We start from the raw sequence: 20,635 nt of genomic DNA, 5'->3' as shown, positions 1-20,635 counted from the left end.
GATACGAGAGTGGGGCGAATGCTAAATGGGTTGAGAGAGAGACATCTGATGCTTAAAGCTGAGAAGTGCTAGCTCAAAAAAAACTGGACTATTTGGGGCATAACTGTAGAATCAATAAAATAGAATGAGTAATTAGTAATATTGATTAAGGAGCTTACACCACGAGGGAGCAAGTTGGAGTTGGTCAGGATTTTGGGAATGGCTGAGTGATGCGGGAAATGTTTGCCAAATTTTGCTCATAAACTGCCCAAGACGAGAAAATTATTAAAAAAGAAACCAGGTTAGAAGAGGTTTGGTCCTAATGAAAAAGAAGACATACAACAATATTAGAGGCTGTGTTGTTGAAAGGGATAAGTAAAAATGATTGGACTGTAATTTTCATTTATTTTTGTCTAAAAGGAGCCACAGTTAACGTCTAAGTTATCAAAAGAACGCACTGGTGGTGCATTGGTCGGTAAAGACATTAAAGAACTTTGTGTGGGGTAGAAAATTTAAGGTAAAACAAAACATTAAAATAATTTTTAACAAAGAATGGGATTCATGCCATTTAAAGTAGAATTAGCCAATAGGAGCAAAGAATAAGAACAATTGTCTCCCTACGTTATTACTCAATAAAAGGGTGTGAAGAAGGTGAGGATTTAGGTGAGGGATGATGCACAAGTGCAGAATATGAACGTAAGCGTAGTGAGTGATGAGGTGATTTAAATGTAGGTGTGTCTAGATGAAATGAAGAAAATGTGATATGTGACAACAATTCCATAGAAAGATAATGGAAGAGGGATGACAAAGGTATTGGCAGTGGGGTGTGCCAAATGTGTTGGCCAGTGACCGACAAATTACTTGTGCTAGAATCAATGGAGCTTGCACACAAAAAAGGAGGTAGGAAAGTGTATACTGGAGGTGGCACATGCTCAGTGAGCAAAAACTGCCCTCACTTACAAAACTGTGACATGCTTCATCCTCGGTCTTGCTAACTGACACCCCTGCGCAGACCAACGCCTGGGGTGGGCCAAAAGGGAAGGGGGGACAATACAAACATTGAGTTTTGGGATCACCAAAGAAAGTGTAGTCAGTGAAGATTAACACTAGCTCGAAATGTGCCCCTGCATCCAATATTATTCCTGGGCACCCGGCTAGGGTTAAAAAACATGAAGGATGGTGGTGATAGGAGAAAATTAGAAATCTTTCACCCCTTCTTACTGCAAAGGTGTCAACATGTTTCTGCCGCTGTATAGTGTGCCCACAGAGTCGGGTCACTCCGGCAATCATTAGGACCTTCAGGATCCCAAAGCACAACAGAGTCGGGTCACTCTGGTATTCATCAGGACATTCAGGATCCCAAAACACAACACCCTCTCTTCCTGATTTAGGTATCTCTGGGTTTTTTCCTTTTCAGAATAGGGTTTACCAAACACACACTCTCTCCATAATCTGTAGGAAACAAGGAGGGGGAGATCATTAGATCACCTTACTCTCCACATATAAAGTATAAAAACAATAAACAACCCTTTCTAAAAGAGCACGTGCCCCCATATCACTCAGCATCCATACATATGCATACTGCCTACAGCACCCAGTTGGCTCACTTATAAGCTCATCGTCCAAATCGGACCATTCATTAGGGAACAATGTCCACTTTATATAACACGCAGGCGTCCATTCCATCCATATCCAAATAGGGTCACTGAAACGCTCAAGCCAAACAGAGTTCCATTGAGCGAGTCGCTAGAATGAACAAGGTTATGGGAGCGGCCCCCTCTAGTCACACTCTACATGGAGACATGGAGTCCAGGTCACAAATGTGTACCTCTAATGTCAATCAGGAATAGGTTGATAGAGCTGACCTTGTTGGACACATGCAGATTTCAAAACTAAAGGGAGAGTAAGAAAGGATTGATGGTGGCCAGGGTTGGATGTGAAAGCCATACATAATGTGGTGAGAGAATGTATTGAGTGTGGACAAATTGATAAAAACCCAGCCAATCTTTGAAATGACATTTTCAAGTAAACCACTGGTGGGTACTGCATTGGACAGCATAGGACCTCTTATGATGTGAAAAGACGGGGAAGTATGTGATCATTTAATTGATATGCCTTCCATTTGGAATGGATTTGCAATTGTAAATAATGTGGAGACTAAAAGTGTGATACGTTTTCTAGAGGAGGTGTTTGCAAGGGAAGGATTTCCTAAGTGATAACTGGGTCACATTTACATCAAAAGACATTTCTTAAAAAGAAAGACATACAACAGAATAAACGTGTTGTGTTTAATAACAAGGAAAATGGGATGATCAAAAGACTGTACAGGACTCTAAAGAAAACTATACAGATGGTCAAAGGGAGTGGTAAGGATTGACGGAAATAGTTATGAGGGAAGATAGAAATAAGTACACATGCCCCAAATGCTATGATGTGAAGCATACAAATTGAAATCTTTTGCAACAGAAACTTCAAATCCATGATCCCAAGTTGGGTGAATGAGGGCAGAGACATAGTACTTACATCAAAAGGTGAGTAATGAAATGCGGAGGAATGTTGTAAAGCCGGAGCTATAAAAAGGCTGTTTGATTTGGGGAAGGCCATGAAGGGCACCAAATACTACCTGCATTCAGAAAGTTTTAGCAAGGTGTATGTGGTCACAACATTTGAACTTTACTTTTCAAGTTTTATATTACTGGAAGGGAGGAGCGTGGTATCTTTAGCGCCCTTGTTTCCAAGGGGAAATTAATGTGGTGATTTTTGGTGGAACTTAAAATGAAGCTTGAGATTCTTTGTTATAAGAGTGTGGAAAAGTGAGGAGGTTAAAGGAGCACTGGAAGAGGATGACGCTGTCAAGTGGATGAAGAGTGTATGTACACAAAGCTTGAAAGATTTACATTCAGCTCTACTCTGTTAATAATAATAATAATAATAAATCATTTATAGAGCGCCTGGCTACACAAAGAACAGTGTGTCCCCGCGCTAATCACTGATAAAATCTACAGAGGGCCGATGTTATCGGGCAGGAGGTTTATGAGATGGGGAAAATGAGTGTTTTTAATTTCCTCCGGAATCCTATTTCAGATGGCTCCATCCTAAGGTGCAGTGGTAGAGCCGCGAGCCGTGATCTTTCCTCAGCGCGACGGCTCACGGCTGAATTGCACCCGCGTGATCGCCTGACTTTGTCTTCCTGATTAGCCATCCTCCTGCCCGAGGTTGTAAATCAGCCTCCACCACATGTAAAAAGCATGTGAGCCGCCCCCACAACGGATTTTGCACCGCTTCGCGGGCACAGTGTCTTACGTCAATTACCTTACCTAGCACAGATATTTACTTTGATCTTTGGCAGACCTCCGGCAGCCTCTGTGCTCGTTGTGCAGAAAAAAAACCCCACCCAGTCCCTGTCCTGAGGAGAACCTTCAATACCTACGGTTCGAAACGCGTTGACACCCAGCCTGTGGCAAGAACGAAGGGTGCAGCTAGGGAGTTAATCACACCACCTCTGTGGGCTCTCGCTGTAAGAACCTAAAAAACATTCTATCACAGGTGTTGTGAGACAGGCAGGCACCTTCATTCCATCTTAGCTCCGCCTGTCCTTTGGATTCTAGTGTATAGGACTGGTCTTTTCTAAACGCGTGAATAATGTGTTTTGTGTAAAGGTCTTTTTATTTTGTAATTGGTTTGGAATGTCATTGGTTGTACCAAATCCTTATCTTGGTGTCACGATATTTTGATTTTGATTCTCCACCTTCAGTGTTTGTATATCTGCATGTTTGTATATTTTGTATATATTGTACACACAACTGCATGTTTTTGAACTGACTGTGTTGACAGTTTTTTCCTTTATGCCATTTCTTATGAAATCATCGAAACTTAATTACAAATGAAAATAAACTCTTTTTGAATAGAAACTGTTGACCACGTAGTACATATTGGCTGCGTGGGTTCAGACTTTTGCTCTAATAGTATCCTGATCAGCCAACTTGTTCTGTTGTTTCAATTGTTGAGATCCGGGCTGGTCAGTTGTAGGATCCATTACCTCCCCTGGTTCACCGCCTGTTCTATGATATAGCCATACCATATACTCTTAAGTGCATTATGAACCTCGCGGTTAAATGCTATCTTTGAGTTGGCTTTATCAAAACATGTCGTGTAAGGTGTCATACGCTTTGGAATACTACCCCCTCGCCAGTTCTGGCGACGGGGGTATCATTCCACCCTTCTAGAGGGAAAAGACATGTTGTTCTTACTAATCCCGGTTAAAGTTAACCAGAGCCTCAGCATCACAAAATGGATGCTGCTGCCACAGACACACGTTTGACCTCCTGCTGCTGGGAGTCCTTCCAGCGAGGGAGGCTTGGACAATAGGTTTCCTGTCTTGGGAGGTGCTAGCACCACCCCAGACAGGCTATAGTGTATTGGGGCAGGGAGGGCTGAATGAAATGAGACACTGCCTGGGGCACACAAGGTGTCCCATGCATAGTCCAGTTCAAACCGTGCTGGGGCACTCCAGCCCCAGCTCTGGCACGAAACTGGACAAAGGGAAAGGGGTGTAACCACCCCCTTCCTGGGTCCCACCCATAGGAGGGACCTAGCAGGTAATCCAGCCCCTAAATTTGGTATATAGGTAGGAGCTGAGTCCCAAGACTTTAGATTCATCCTGACTAAAACTCTGATACGAAACTCTGGACCTTCGACATCCTACTCGACGTAGAAGACTGAAGAATCTCCTTTGTGGTCAAGGAGTGACCACCCTGCACAAGCAGGCACCATCAAGCGATCAATGGTTTGCTTTGTCGACGCTCCTGCCAGAGCCCGAGCACAGAGCTTGTCAAGACCCGGACTTCCAGACTTCCTTCAGCCCGATCCACAGCCACAGCAAAGCTGAGACCCGTGGAGGTGACGCGAGACGTGGGACCGGCCATCTTGGAAAGCCAGCGAATTGCTTTCCGTGCAACTTTTGAGGCACCCTCTAAGTTGTGCATTGGGGATTCAGAAGCCCCAGCCCCGAGCACCAACTGCACCGAAGATCAGCCCTCCACACTCCACGAGTTCTGCGTGGGGCGCTTCTGCATTTTCCTGCTCGACGCGTCTGTCCGGTCACTTGCCCGTTGGCTAGTGGCCTCTGTGACAATGAAACCTTTGATTTACAATGCTGGTCTGGTTGCTCCAGACTGGCCCTTGCTCCCCTGAAAAGGAGCAGCCCATCAGACCTTGCTGGTCTGATTAAGAAGCCATCTTCCTTTTTTGCGTGGGTTGCCTTTGCCAAGGCTTGTTGATTTCAATCCAGAAGACGACACCGCCGACAGCAAGATCCTTTATGGGTCAGTCCGTGCCTAGCTCCTGGTTGTCGTTGACACCTCCTGGTCCACGTGGCTGCAGAGACAAGCTTCACAACATCACCTGATTGCTTCGCGACATCGCCTGGTTCCTTCCGGGTTCCATCCTGGTCACTGGCTAGTGACCCAGACTCTGTCCCCTCTGCTTTCAGGTACTCTTCATCCTCGATCCGCCCTTGGATCCACCCGGACACTTCTCTCCTGGTCGCCTGCAGCATCTTTCTCCAAGGCTCCACAGGAATCAGCGACGAAACCCGACACACTTTGACACCTATGCACCCGCTTCCTGTGGGTGAGGTAAACCGAGTATTTCGGTACTCCTGTGGGTACTGACTATCCTAGTGTCCTAGTTTCAAGTAGCTTTTCCCTAGTCCATCCGGAAGTGTCCTAAAAGAACCAGTTTCCAATTCTTTCATTCCCATTCTAACTCTATGGTAACTCGCGTGTGTGTAAAGACACTGCACGCGCATCCCGTGGGCCTCCTGCTCTCCATCCATTGGTAGTACAGTGTAGCCCCAGCGATTCTCCAGGCCCTAGGCCTTTCCTTTGTTCGTGACGTGGTTCTTATACCACTATTTTAGTATATGGTTCAAAGTGCCCCTAGGGCATTACTGTATTTTGTGCAACTTATTGTATTTTGATTAAGTATCTTGTTATGTGCTGGTGCCTCTGACCTCATAAAGAGTTCAGAGGATTGTGTAAGAAATAAATACATATATATTTTGATATACAACCTGTGTGGTGTCCTTTCACTTAGTATTAAGGGGGTTACATATGGTAAAACAGCTGGCTTCACATGCCCGCTTGAGTTTAGCCTAAGACTGCTTTGTCCATGCTACCACTAGGATAGCTGGTCTATAAGGTTGACTTTACAACCATCACCATAAGGGTCGTTTGGACTGATACAAGGTGCCCACTAGAATAGTGGACATCACATATCAGGCCAACTTCTCACACAGGACACTCCTACAACCTATGGAGTCCATTCTCCAAGGTTGTAAGTGAGACAGACATATAACATATAGAGGGGCACAGCGTCCTTACTAGAAAAGCACTTGAACCAGCAGCTATCTTATTTTCTGGAAAAGAATGGCCTGCTCCACCCTAGTCAGTCAGGCTTTCGCCTGAATCACAGTACGGAAACGGCGCTGTTAGAAATGGTGGACTCTATCTGAATAAGTCAAGAGGCAGGTGAGAAGGCGCTGCTGATACTTTTAGATCTAAAGGCCGCCTTCGATACGGTGTCACATCAGATGCTCTTGACATGGCTTCATGCGATTTGCATCAGGTGTTTGTCTGGAAGTGGCTGGCTTCTTTACTAGAAGGTAAGGGGCAGGAGGTCTGGTGTAATCCTTTTTCACCTTCCTCACGCTCACTGGAGGTGAGGGTCCCACAGGGTTCGGCTTTGAGCCCAACCCTGTTAAATATTGGACAGATTTATTAGCATGAGCTGAAAGCCATTTTGTATTTCTGGCAGCCATTTTGTCTGCCATGTGCTCTGTCCTACCTTTCTGTTAACTGCTCTTGTAGCCTGCCTAGAGACAAACTATATTCAGCATCCTCCACTTCGCACATGCCCAGAAGGGCCTAGCTAGTAGAATGCACCTGCTTCTCGGGTATAACTGTCAGGCTATTGTTGCTGCTGTATGGAGAAGTAACTCTCCTCCCACTTTGTTGAGCAAGTAGATTCTGCATGCCCATCTTAGTAATTTTGCATGCTTACATGAGCCAGGACAGGCCCCTTGCATTTATGCTTACTATGTAACTCTAAAGCATATATAAAGCCCCAGTTTTCTGTACTCTGGAGACTGCCTCATTCAGTTGCTAAGGCTTCTGTGTGACGTAGTCTCACCTCATTTGAGGTTCATAGAATTATCTGTTATATTTCAGCTTCTGTGCCAATTTTTTCTTTTTTGTTGGTTTAAATGGACTAAGTATCAGTGGAACCCCTGAGAAATGGATTTCTGATTACTATAACCCTGTTTAAAATCTACCTAACTCCTTTAGCTGAGGTGGTTGAATCATGGGGGGCCAAAATTGTGTCCTATGCAGACAGCACGCAGCTGTTGTTTAAATGGAAAGCTAACAATACCTTCCCAGGTGTCCTAATCGGCTCCTGCCTCACAGCTGTTTTTGGGTGGCTGGCCTCCAACCAGTTGAAAGGTAACGCGGCTAAAATTGAACAACTCTTCTTTGGTAAAGCGGCAGAGACCCCTCTACATTTCTTCTGGCCTGAGGACGCTCCGGCCCCCTCAGCGAATTGCCTGGCAGTGAAAAATCTGGGGTTCAAAATAGACAACCAACCAGCTGCTTTTTTGTGCTCAGGTGAACACAGTAGTTGACACTTGTTTTGCTCTGCTGCTTCTCTTATGGAAATTCCGTTTTTTTTCTATCTAAGGAGGCCAGACAACAGGTGATCCAGGCTCTGATTATATCAAGGCTGGAATATGGGAACAGACTCTATCTGCGGATGCCGCTTTCTGCTGGACAGGCTTCAACTGGTCCAGAATGCAGCAGCCCGGACCATTTTTGAGCTTCCCCGAAATTCACTTGTGTCACCTACTAAGGAGGCTTCATTTGTTCCCTGTAAGGAAAATAATCATTTTTAAAACCCTGCTTATTACACAGAAAGCTCTCTACGGGGAAGGACTTAGCTATTTTAAACCTAGAATATCCTTTAACTCTCCTCGTGGACAGTTACGCTATGCCGACCTGTTGTTGGCCAATGACCCCCACTTTAAAAAAACTAGGTCAGGAGATAAGTCTCTCTCTGTCCTGGGACTATGTTGTTGGAATAAAATGCCACTTCATCTGAGACGCATTGAATCCATTCCCCTGTTTCGGAAAAAGCTGAAAACATGGCTGTTTTCCTGCCCCTAAGCTTACTCTTCCGTGTTGCTACCAGTCAGTCAGTGCCAGGACACTTCTTGAGTAACAGTGCAAATTATAAATACTTCCACCTAGACATAAACATAGGAACCGACCTGCAGCACCTAGAACAGCACAACCCCTTTAATTATTATATCTGTAAAAATGTGGTGCACTAAGTAATGAGCTTGTCTCAAGGGCTATGCAAAAATATGACATTTAAAGTTGAGGCTGCTGAGATTTGAATCGCTCCTTGATTTCTCAGTTAAGCTGGCAGGAAGGATACTCCTAGAAAGACTTGAGACCTGGGTAACAGATAATTATGCACTTACTGACTCACAATTGGGTTTTAAGCCCGAAGTTGTTATCTTGGGGCAATGTATCAACCTACACCTCATTGTGAGTAAATACAGTATAGCCAAAAAGGGTAAGTTATTTTTGTGCTTCGCTGATCTGAGTGGTGCATTTGACCTTGTTAATCATACTAAGTTGTGGAAAATCTTGGCAGATTTGAGCGCTCCTTTAGATATACCTTTTTAGCACAATTATATACTCACTTGACTGCTCATGTAAGTTATGGGGCTCATAGTGAGTGTACCCGAGGCCTTAGAATTATGAAAGGTATCTGCCAGGGGTGAGTTCTTACACCACTGTTTTTTCATTATATAATAATGGAATGGATGCATGTCTACAACAATTGCCCGCTGACACACCGGAAATTGGTAATCGCTCAGTCCCTGTCCTCCTCAATGCTGATGATGCAGTATTATTATTGTGGACCACCAATGATCTCCAGCGACTGATAGAGGATTTTTCAACATTTACGGAGGACAGGGACATGCGCTTAAATGTATCAAAAACGTATGTACTGGTATGAGGTAATATGTCTCTAATATGATTCTTTGGAACTCCCATTAGGAGATTATGAATATGAAATAAGATCCACAGAGGTCATCTTTAGGTTCGCTGCAAAAATAGTTAGCAAACCTATCAATGAAATGCTACAACTTTATAAAAGTAAATGTTAAGTAGTATAACGTATGGAGAAGCCTTCTGGGGTTCATCAGATGCTAAGCTGCTACAAACTAAGGAGAACACATCTTTATGTTGATTATTGGCAGTACCCAGTTCTACCTCGTCTTACATTATGCATAAGGTATTAGCTTCCTCCTTTTTAGAGGATTCTATCCACATCAATGTATTATTTACATGGCACAGAATATGGTCCAAAAAGGGGACCAAGCTTACAAGGAAAACCATTGAAGACTGTCTGGTCCTAGACTCCATGGATAAACATCCGTGATGTGTGCATGTGAGTAGCCTTCTAAAGAGCGTAGGTGTGAATCCAACTAGCATTTTATGTTATACCAAGAAGGAAATAAAAAAGATTTTAATGGGCCAAAGAGGGGCAAAAAGAGGACTTAGTGAGAGTGTCAAATCAACTGTTAAGTGCTATATAAATAGTCATCTGCGCAATGGCATTCAAGAGTATTTATCATTTGTGACTAATGTACAAGACTGGTTTTACCTTACTAGGTTTCGGTGAAATACTCTACACTTTAAAGAAGCGTTACCACAAATGGGTGAATGAACAAAGAATCTACCAAAATGTCCATGTGAGGGTCAAACTGCACAATCTACCCAGCACAATCTACCCAACATTTTATCCACTTTTAAAATGTTATGATGATATTAGGAACCTTTTTTTTAAACCGTACTTTTCTGCAAATACATTGTTTTGTTTTAATGAGACTTTAAACTATCTATGCAGACTAATTACTGTGGAAGACTGTTTTGCAGTTACTAGATGTATTATGTTTGCAATAAAGAGTAGGAAAGCATGTGCCAATATGGAGAAGTTACTCTATGAGGTCGAATAAAATGATTACATCCAGGTTATCCAGAGTAGTTAAGCTAAGTCACATGAACAGGTAACCTGTAAATTCCTGCGCTCATCGTTTTACTGTAATACAGAATGAACTCTTTTTTTATGGTATTGAATTTTAAATTATTTTATCTCAAGAAATATCTTGTTTTTACAACGTATGTATGTGTATTTTTTATGCATTTATTTATCTGAATAAAGATTGATTGATTAACTCAACTGGACTTTAAATAGGAAGACAGGGATCTAAGTATAGGACAATGCCAGAAAGGAATTGAATGTTTGTAAGCTATATGTTCCCAGGTTTTAGACTAACGAATTGTTATTGCTCACATTAATTAAATTGTGTATTCTAGCAAAGGTTACAAGCGCAGCCAAAGCATGCTGAAATGCCAGGACCGCACTGGGGCACCAAAAGCACTTCTTTCAAAAAGGCCCAAACCTGCCCTGCTGCCTTCCTCTCCTCGTGCTCCCTCCTTCCATCCATTCATTCCCTCTCCCCCTCTCTCCTCACTCTGATCACCTCCTTTCTTCCTTCACCCTCCCTGTCTTTCTCTCTCTCTCGGGGACCACCCTATGTCCACGGCAATTAATCTCTGTGGAAAGTGACAGCGGCATAAAGTGTGGCCCTGAGCATTCAGAACTGGCCTCCAAGGGAAATGGCCGGTGGTAAATAAGGCTTGGTAATGCCCACTTTTGTTGTGGGAAGATCAAGTTATCCTTCACTGGAGTGGGTGAGGTCTATGGAAAATAATACCTCGGGCACAGAAAAAATCAGAAATGGTTAGGTAGACAAGATCTTATAAAAACCATATCTTTGCTGCCTGTATTTAAATACGTTCGTGTGCACAGGATTGAACTCTCTAAGCAAAAAATACACTGCACAGCAGTAAATTAAAGCTTTGTATCACAGCTAGCCCAAATCTAAAGCTTTAACTTCTCTCCATGAAATTTCAAGTCATCTGCATTAATATCCAGATTCAAAACAGGGAGCGGACTAGACACATATTCCGCGTTTAGAGTCTAAAAGGAGCTGGTGATTGCATACAGAAGTGCCTAGCCTGAGGACTATTGAATGTGTATTATTAAAAGGCAACTGTAGTAACAAAATCTAAGTGGGGTGCTATATCTGTACGGCTGAGATAAGTTGAATGCAGTGGTTCAGCACTAAGCGGGTTGTCATTTCCCACTGTTCCATGGCTATAGGGTGAAGATAAACATGTGGGGCCTCTTTAATACCACAATGGCTGCTTCAAGGAAGTTAATGAGCACCACTGTTAAATGTAAACACCAATACACCAATATCAGACTCTTACCAGCCACTTGACGTGCTTTGAATAAGCTCAATTTAAATTCTTTCAAATGCCTCCTACTTGTGTAACTCCGAAAAGCCAATAAAGTTGTCTTTCTAGTTTATGAATACAACTATGAATATTACCGTGGTCCTTGAAATGTGAGTAACGGGAGTGGACGTGTTCTAGTGGCAAAGTTGTTGATTACAGAACCAGGAGAACTGACTTCTAATAACAGCAGGGGAAGCTCCTCCATTATGGAGGAGGAGTGTCGCCCCCCTACTAAAAGCCAGCAGAGGCAAACAAGAAAAATAAAAAGATAATGAAACAATACTATTATCATTTTATTTTTCGGCCTGCAGGATGCCCGACGAATCGAGAGAGGGGCGAGCCATACATTCTGACACTGCAGCTGCAGCACCAGGGAGAAGGGAGTGGTGGGCACTGCTAAGTGCCCATGACAGTTTGCCAGCCACCTGGGGCCGGCCGAACCATCCTGCACACTTAGCCTTTCTCCAACCTGAGCTGTATTATACAGTGGGGTGGAGAACCAACACAGGATCCCAGTCTCTGTCTGAGCACCAAAGCAGGGCACTCAGACCACACCCAGTGCTGCTCTTGTGCTGGGAATAGCAAAACACACAAGATGATGGACGGAATATTGCACAATGGCAAAACATTCACCCACAGTCACAGATCTGGGTTTAATCCATCGTTATTTTGCACACCAAGCCACCCCAGTTCAGACATGGCTTTATGCAAGTCAGTCTTGACCCTGTGCCTCATGGGAACATTCCAGCCCGTACTGCCAAGCCATGTCTTCCTTGGACCGGAATCAAGCATCCTAGGACCGGTTTCTGGCTAACAGCCGTCTTAAGCCAGGATAGCTTGACGCCAGTGGCTTAGTGAGCACGGGACCCAAGTCTGGGCATACCATTCCCACATAGGGTGAAGAGCAAAACACACAAGATGATGGACGGGATGTTGCACAATGGCAAAACATTCAACCCCAGTCACAGATCTGGGTTTAATCCATTGATATTTTGCTCACCAAGCCACCCCAGTTCAGACATGGCCTTATGCAAATCAGTCTTGACCCTGTGCCTCATGGGAACAGTCCAGCCCGAACTGCCAAGCCATGTCTTCCTTGGACCGGAATCAAGCATCATAGGACCGGTTTCTGGCTATCAGCCATCTTCCATCATCCCCTTTGGTATCGCTTTGTTCACCCTAAGTTGGCAGGGTATGCCCAGATGTGGGTCCCTTGCTCACTCTACCACTGGATTCAAGATAGTCTGGCTGATGAGGATTATGAATCCGAAACCGGTCCCAGGATGCTTGTTTCCGGTCCAGGGAAGACATGGCTTGGCAGTTCGGGCTGGACTGTTCCCATGAGGCGCAGGGTCAGACTGATTTGCATATGGCCATGTCTGAACAGGGGTGGTGGAGTGAGCTAAAGAATGGTGATGGATTAAACCCAGTTCAATTGACTGGGGTGAGTTTTTGATTTGCTCAAACGCTCCGTCCATCATCCCTTTGGTATCGCTTTGTTCGCCCTAAGTGGACAGGGTATGACCAGACGTGGGTCCCTTGCTCACTCTACCACTGGATTCAAGTTAGCCTGGCTGAAAAGGATTATGAATCCGAAACCGGTCCCAGGATGCTTGTTTCCGGTCCAGGGAAGACATGGCTTGGCAGTTCGGGCTGGACTGTTCCCATGAGGCATAGGGTCAGACTGATTTGCATATGCCCATGTCTGAACTGGGGTGTTGGAGTGAGCTAAAGAATAGTGATGGATTAAAACCAGATCATGTTGACTGGGGGTGAGTGTCTGATTTGCTCACACCTTCCGTCCATCATCCCCTTTGGTATCGCTTTGAGAATAGCATTCCCAGCATGAGAGAAGCGCTGAGATTGGCATCTGGGAGCCTGCGCAGTGTACAGCAGTTCCTGGACGTCTAGGAGGCGTGGATTGGAGGTGGCGGCCAACGGAGGAACAGGTAAGTTCAATTTTTAAATATATTTTTTAATTCTGTCTTCCATGATTTTTTTGGTTTGTATTTCCACTCTTCCGCCCCACCACTAAGCAATGTGAGTGGGTACTACAGAATAACAGTGGTGGAATGTTATCTGCTTGCATTTAGTTCTCCAGCTTTCACTTCTGGAGTACTGTTGGTGGTGCAGCATGACCACAGTCACTTTCCATGCCGCTCAAAGATGCTACGCCCAGAGACAATCATCCCGCTAGACGAGGAAAATGGGAAAGGTACTGCAATTAACAAGTTTCAAGGACAAAATGGGAAGCAAAAGGTAAAGAACATGTGGCTGCGGAGTCTGTAGAGAAAGCAGCCCTCAATCTACCTTGAGCAAGAGCAGCACCAGGATGCGTGCTAAGGCTGAAACGGTCCTCATTATTATGAGCTTCTCATCTCCTAGTCCAGGCACCAGCTTTGCAGGCATGCCCGGAACATACAACAGCTGTGCCACCCGGAGAAGAGCGGGCTGGCTGACAGTAGTGCAGCGAGCATAGAGGACAGCTGCCTGCAGCTCAGGGACAGTTTAATGTGAAATTCCATCAAGGGGTTCAAGATAGTTGCAGCTTTTATTGCTGAACCGGATGCTGTAGCTGGTGCCCATTACTCTTACACTTTTTAGTAATCAGGGTTGAAGGTGTGGTGCTTGTTTAGAGGCAGAAGGCAGTGTTCTTTGTGTGTGAATGTATTGGTGGATGTCAGACAAGAGATTGTGAAATGGAAGTGAGAGGGGATACAGGAACGTGCCAGATAGTGTAACCTACTGGTGCTGCTTCAAGATTAGATCTTTGCAGCAGATTGCTGTGGTGACTGCAACTTGGTTTTGCTTTTAGGGTGGCAGAAGGTGGTGACAGAACCCATATGCATGCAGGTGACAAGTGTTAGTGACAAACACTCTGTCAACTTTTGGAAAAAATAAGTTGTACACCATTAAGAAATTATTTTAGTAATCTGGTCTGAACACTTCATTCCACGTTTCTCTATATAGATCTGAAGGAGTCTGCTCCATACGAGTTCATCATTACCCAATCCTCAAAGGATCTCGCCCATTGATCACTGAGAACCACTTGTTGGGCTACCTAACAACAGTTCTGGAAAGCCCGAATAAATATAATCTAAACTGTGGAGAAGCATTTGGTCAGTAGGCCACCACTATGTCACCACTTATGGATCAGTTTTTGAAATGTGACAGGGGCTCTGATCAAACCTGTTATCTTATTGCAAATGTATTTATTCTGGACTTCCAGCTTTCCTGATTCAGATCCTAAAGGGGACCAAGCAGGCCAATGTTAAAGCATCTGAAGGCTTTAGAAAGAAAGCGGTCATCTCAGCAGCCAATAGGTCCCTAAGCTGGTCACCAGTCTCTACTTGAATTAAACAGAAAATTGCTTACTTGAAATGTAAATGTCAGTTAACAGCTAGCTACGATTTTGCTTTGTGCTATAATTGAACCTTGCAACCCCACAAAATAAGTTTGTAGCAAAGGCAACGCTCTGCTTATTGTCCCTAAATGTTGCCACTCCTTTAATTTCAGGGGCCTACAACATGGCACACTCATCCCCTGCTGGTTCGACTGGCAGTTGAAATGTCGAGCTTAAAACATTTGTAGACTAGTCTGTTTGTTTAGCAGATTAATAAGAATACAGCTATAAAAATGCAGTCGGTAAGATCCCACGTTATGGCCCTATGTTATCATTTTACAATTCACGTGGTTGTAAGGTGTGGGACATGTGGGCGGAGATGAAAGGGCTTTGGTGCTAGTCATGATGTTGTCGCGCAGACCATTATCCGGTCCATCAGTTTGTGAGGGATCATAAGCACTGTGGTGTGTTTCTGCAGCTAAGCGTCCAGAACAACCCATTCACATTACCCTAGTACTTCCATGCAGTGCCCTGGGTTAGGCAGCTGGAGTGCTCCCGTGCTCTGCTAGGTGATTAAAAGTCCCTTGCTCTATTCACACTCCACTGAACATGAACTCTTCAATCACCATTCAACTACCTGCCACGGTCCAACCTGCACCTTGTTTTCACCTACCATCCTTTTAATATTCTTCCTCTATCCTCTGTCAGTCATGCATTTTGGGCCGGATGTACAAAGGCCTTTTGCATTTCCTAACGGGCCTAATCGCAATTTCGTCCCGTTAAGAAATGCAAAACAGACTTTTCCTATGTGCAAAGGCTTTTAGGGAATCGCAAAATGCGATTTCTACCGAGTAGACATCATATTTTGCAATTCCTTAAATAGGAAATCACAAAAAGGGATTTCCTATTTGCGATTTCGTAGCACATGTACAAAGCATTTCCTAAATGCAAAGTGAGCATTTAGGAAACTCAAAGTCAATGGCAACCATGTCCAATTTAAAAAGAGCACCCGAGATGCTTTTTTTCAAAGTGTAATAGAGCCCACACATGCTCCTGGGCATATGTGTGCTCTGGATGTGCACCACTCGTTTTGAGGTGCATTACGGGGGGCTTATGCCCACAGCAATCCTTGGTTCAGCATTTCCTAAATAGAGATTTCCTAATCAGAAATCGCTATTCAGGAAATATAAAAACGGCCCATTAGTACTAATGGCATGGGATTTTCAAATTGGAATTTCCTAATAGTGATTCCTACTCTGTGGAAATCGGATATTTCATACATATAATTTTGCATTTCCTTAATAGCGATTCCTATGGAGTCATTATTTGGGATATGCAAAATTGCATTTTAGTACATCTGGTCCTAAGGGCCACATGCATCATTGTAGGATTTTGCGATTCCTAAATTGCGAAAATTAAGGAATCGCAATTTAGGAATTGCAAAATCCTATGCATCAAGAAATTGCAAAACTTTTTGCGATTCCTTAATTTACTTTATTTGCGATTCCTTAATTGCGATTACTTTGACCAAGTGCAAGAGGGTAAAAGGCACAAAAGAGAGAAGACGGTGAAACAGAGTGTAAGAAATTGTGTTACTGGCTGACTTGGTCGTGTGCACTGGTCAAGTAAAAAGCACAATCCTTGTCAGGGTGAGGCACTAGCCAGTACTAAATTAACTAGTACTTTATGTCCCTGAGGCTCAAGTCAGGAGGCCAGCTAACTAGCCCTTGGAGTCATTCTGGAGTCCTGGGTTCAACAGCTGCAGGTCCAGTCCTTCTCACCCAGGCAAGTAGCTAGCAGGCAGCAGGTCAGCACAGCAGGGCAACAGACTTCAGAGCAGGAGTCCAGCAGAGTGGCTGTCCCTTCAGCAGCACAGCAGTTTTTCGGCCTGGCAGAGTATCCAGAAGTCCAGAAATGTACTGAAGAGTGGGTGTCTGAGATTCAGCAGGTACAGCCAGTTGTACCTTTGAAGTGCGGAGAATATTCTAGAGGCATGCCTTAGAGGTGCCAAGGTGCCCTGTCCTTCTGCCCCTGTCTCCAGACTAGCTACAGGGGGTATGCATCCCTTTGTGTGGAGGCAGAAGACAGTCTATTTACGTGTAAGTGGGACTGTGCCCAGCTCCTCCCTCCCATCCTGTCAGTTGTGGCCCATCCAAGTACACCTAAGCCCCATACGGCGCCTAAGCACCCTGTGTGTGACTGTCTAAGAGGAATACAGAAAAAACAACTATTAACTTTATCCCGTCATGTGACCCAGAGACACGCTGAAGGCACCAAATGGCTAAGGTAGGAAAAGGCCAACTTCCTAAAAGTGTCATTTTCAAAATGTTAATGCAAAATCCAACTTCACCATAAATTAGGAATTTTTGTTACAATTCCACCAAACATGAACTGGTTATCTGCACCCATTTCGAAATGACAGTTTACTAAATGTAGTAGGGTAACTCCAATGCTATCCTATGGGAAAATAGGCCTTTCTGAAGTGAAAAACACATTTCGTTTTTCACTACCAGGACACGTAACACTTAAAAGCACATGTCCTACTATTGTAAATACATTGCACCCTGTCCTGTGGGCTGTCCATGGTCTAACTCAGGGGTGACTTATATGTATTAACAAGCATTGGGAATGCAATAGGTCTCGCATTAGGAAAGTTTGAGCAATTGGTATTGTAAATGACACTTTTTTTATTGATGTGTTGGTTTTGAAAATAGCAAAAGTAATAGCTTTGTCAGTTACAATGTCAATAGTTTTAACTTTCGCAAACTTGACACCTATAGCATTTGTAATGCAATGTGTGTTGTATTTACGTGACTTAGATGTATTGATATTGCAAATAACAATGGCTTTTAATTTTGTAAATAATTAATACTTAAATAAAATGTATTGTAATTTATAATGGCAATAGCTTAAACGTTTGTAAATAACTTTTGTGAAGATTATGTTCAGTGTATTTTATAGTGACGAAAATCCAAGAACATTGCATTTGCACCTACACACACACACAGCCACACACACACACATATAGATGTGGTGGTGGTGGAACTTGGGGGTTATGGTGGTGGTGGATGTGGTGGTGGATGTGGTGGTGGATGTGGTGGTGGTGGTGGTGATGGTGGATGTGGTGGTGATGGTGGTGGATGTGATGGTGATGGTGGTGGATGTGGATGTGGGGGTGGATGTGGTGGTGGATGTGGTGGTGGATGTGGTGGTGGTGGATGTGGTGGTGGTGGATGTGGTGGTGGTGGAGGTGGTGGATGTGGTGGAAGTGGTGGATGTGGTGGTGGTGGATGTGGTAAAAGTGGTGGTGGATGTGGTCGATGTGGTGGTGGATGTGGTGGTGGAAGTGATGGTGGTGGGTGTGGTGGATGTGGTGGTGGTGGATGAGGTGGTGGATGTGGTGGTGGTGGTGGATGTGGTGGTGGTGGATGCGGTGGTGGTGGTGGATGTGGTGGTGGATGTGGTGGTGGATGTGGTGGTGGGTGTGGTGGATGTGGTGGTGGATGTGGTGGTGGATGTGGTGGTGGATGCGGTGGTGGTGCATGTGGTGGATGTGGTGGTGGTGGATGTGGTGGTGGATGTGGCAGTGGATGTCATGGTGGATGTGGAGGTGATGGTGGATGTGGTGGTGGTGGATGCGGTGGATGTGGTGGTGGGTGTGGTGGTGGTGGTGGGTGTGGTGGTGGATGTGGTGGTGGATGTGGTGGTGGATGTGGTGGTGGATGTGGAGGTGGATGTGGAGGTGATGGTGGATGTTATGGTGGATGTGGTGGTGGATGTGGTGGTGATGGTGGATGTGGTGGTGGATGCAGTGGATGTGGTGGATGTGGTGGTGAATGCGGAGGTGGTGGAAGTGGTGGTGGATGTGTTGGATGTGGTGGTGGATGTGTTGGATGTGGTGGTGGATGTAGTGGTGGATTTGGTGGATGTGGTGGTGGATGTGGTGGTGGTGGATGCGGTGGATGTGGTGGTGGTGGGTGTGGTGGATGTGGTGGTGATGGTGGATGTGGTGGTGGATGTGGTGGTGGATGCGGTGGTGGTGGATGCGGTGGATGTGGTGATGGTGGATGCGGTGGTGGTGGTGGATGCGGTGGTGGTGGATGGGGTGGTGGATGTGGTGGTGGATGCGGTGGTGGATGCGGTGGTGGTGCATGTGGTGGTGCGTGTGGTGGATGTGGTGGTGGTGGATGTGGTGGATGTGGTGGAGGATGTGGCGGTGGATGTCATGGTGGATGTGGAGGTGATGGTGGATGCAGTGGATGTGGTGGTGGATGCGGTGGATGTGGTGGATGCAGTGGTGGTGGTGGATGAAGTGGTGGTGAAAGTTGTGGTGGATGTGTTGGATGTGGTGGTGGATGTGGTGGATGTGGTGGTGGATGTGGTGGAGGTGGATGTGATGGTGGATGTGGTGGTGGTGGGTGTGGTGGATGTGGTGGTGGATGTGGTGGTGGATGTGGCGGTGGATGTGGATGTGGTGGTGGATGTGGTGGTGGATGTGGTGGTGATGGTGGATATGGTGGTGGATGCAGGGGATGCGGTGGTGGATGTGGTGGAGGTGGATGTGGTGGTGGATGTGGTGGTGGTGGGTGTGGTGGATGTGGTGGTGGATGTGGATGTGGATGTGGTGGTGGATGTGGTGGTGGATGTGGTGGTGGATGCGGTGGTGGAAGTGGTGGTGGATGTGTTGGATGTGGTGGTGATGTGGTGGATGTGGTGGTGATGTGGTGGATGTGGTGGTGATGTGGTGGATGTGGTGGTGGTGGATGTGGTGGTGGATGTGGTGGTGGTGGGTGTGGTGGATGTGGTGGATGTGGTGGAGGATGTGGCGGTGGATGTCATGGTGGATGTGGAGGTGATGGTGGATGTGGTGGATGTGGTGGTGGATGCGGTGGTGGTGGAAGTGGTTGTGGATGTGTTGGATGTGGTGGTGGATGTGGTTGATGTGGTGGTGGATGTGGTGGTCGTGGGTGTGGTGGATGTGGCAGTGGATGTCATGGTGGATGTGGTGGATGCGGTGGTGGGTGTGGTGGATGTGGTGGTGGATGTGGTGGTGGATGCGGTGGTGGTGCATGTGGTGGATGTGGTGGTGGTGGATGTGGTGGTGGATGTGGCGGTGGATGTCATGGTGGATGTGGAGGTGATGGTGGATGTGGTGGATGTGGTGGATGTGGTGGTGGATGCGGTGGTGGTGGAAGTGGTTGTGGATGTGTTGGATGTGGTGGTGGATGTGGTTGATGTGGTGGTGGATGTGGTGGTGGTGGATGCGGTGGATGTGGTGATGGATGTGGTGGTGGAGGGTGTGGTGGATGTGGCGGTGGATGTCATGGTGGATGTCATGGTGGATGTGGTGGTGGATGGTGGTGGATGTGGTGGTGGATGCAGTGGATGTGGTGGTGGTGGATGGGGTGGATGTGGTGGTGGATGTGGTGGTGGATGTGGTGGTGATGGTGGATGTGGTGGTGGATGCGGTGGATGTGGTGGTGGATGTGGTGGTGGATGTAGTGGTGGATGCGGTGGTGGTGGAAGTGGTGGTGGATGTGTTGGATGTGGTGGTGGATGTGGTTGATGTGGTGGTGGATGTGGTGGTGGATTTGGTGGATGTGGTTGTGGATGTGGTGGATGTGGTGGTGGTGGTGGATGCGGTGGATGTGGTGGTGGTGGGTGTGGTGGATGTGGTGGTGGATGTGGTGGTGGATGTGGTGGTGATGGTGGATGTGGTGGTGGATGCAGTGGTGGTGGTGGATGCGGTGGTGGTGGTGGATGAGGTGGTGGATGTGGAGGTGGATGTGGTGGTGGATGCGGTGGTGGATGTGGTGGTGGATGCGGTGGTGGATGCGGTGGTGGTGCATGTGGTGGATGTGGTGGATGCAGTGGTGGT

General features: G+C 45.9%; 1 protein-coding gene and 1 pseudogene across 2 annotated transcripts in view; one reads left to right on the top strand and one right to left on the bottom strand.

Moving 5' to 3' along the window:
* The window catches only part of LOC144819150 (ubiA prenyltransferase domain-containing protein 1 pseudogene), a 31,395-nt pseudogene extending 16,627 nt beyond the window's left edge, over positions 1 to 14,768 (top strand).
* INPP4B (inositol polyphosphate-4-phosphatase type II B) overlaps positions 1 to 20,635 on the bottom strand; it is a 1,970,577-nt gene that overhangs the window by 726,289 nt on the left and 1,223,653 nt on the right. The window lies entirely within an intron of this gene.

Source organism: Lissotriton helveticus, chromosome 2_1 (genome assembly GCF_964261635.1).
Source record: "Lissotriton helveticus chromosome 2_1, aLisHel1.1, whole genome shotgun sequence".
Lineage (NCBI taxonomy): Eukaryota > Metazoa > Chordata > Amphibia > Caudata > Salamandridae > Lissotriton > Lissotriton helveticus.
This window is presented reverse-complemented; position numbering and strand designations above follow the sequence as displayed.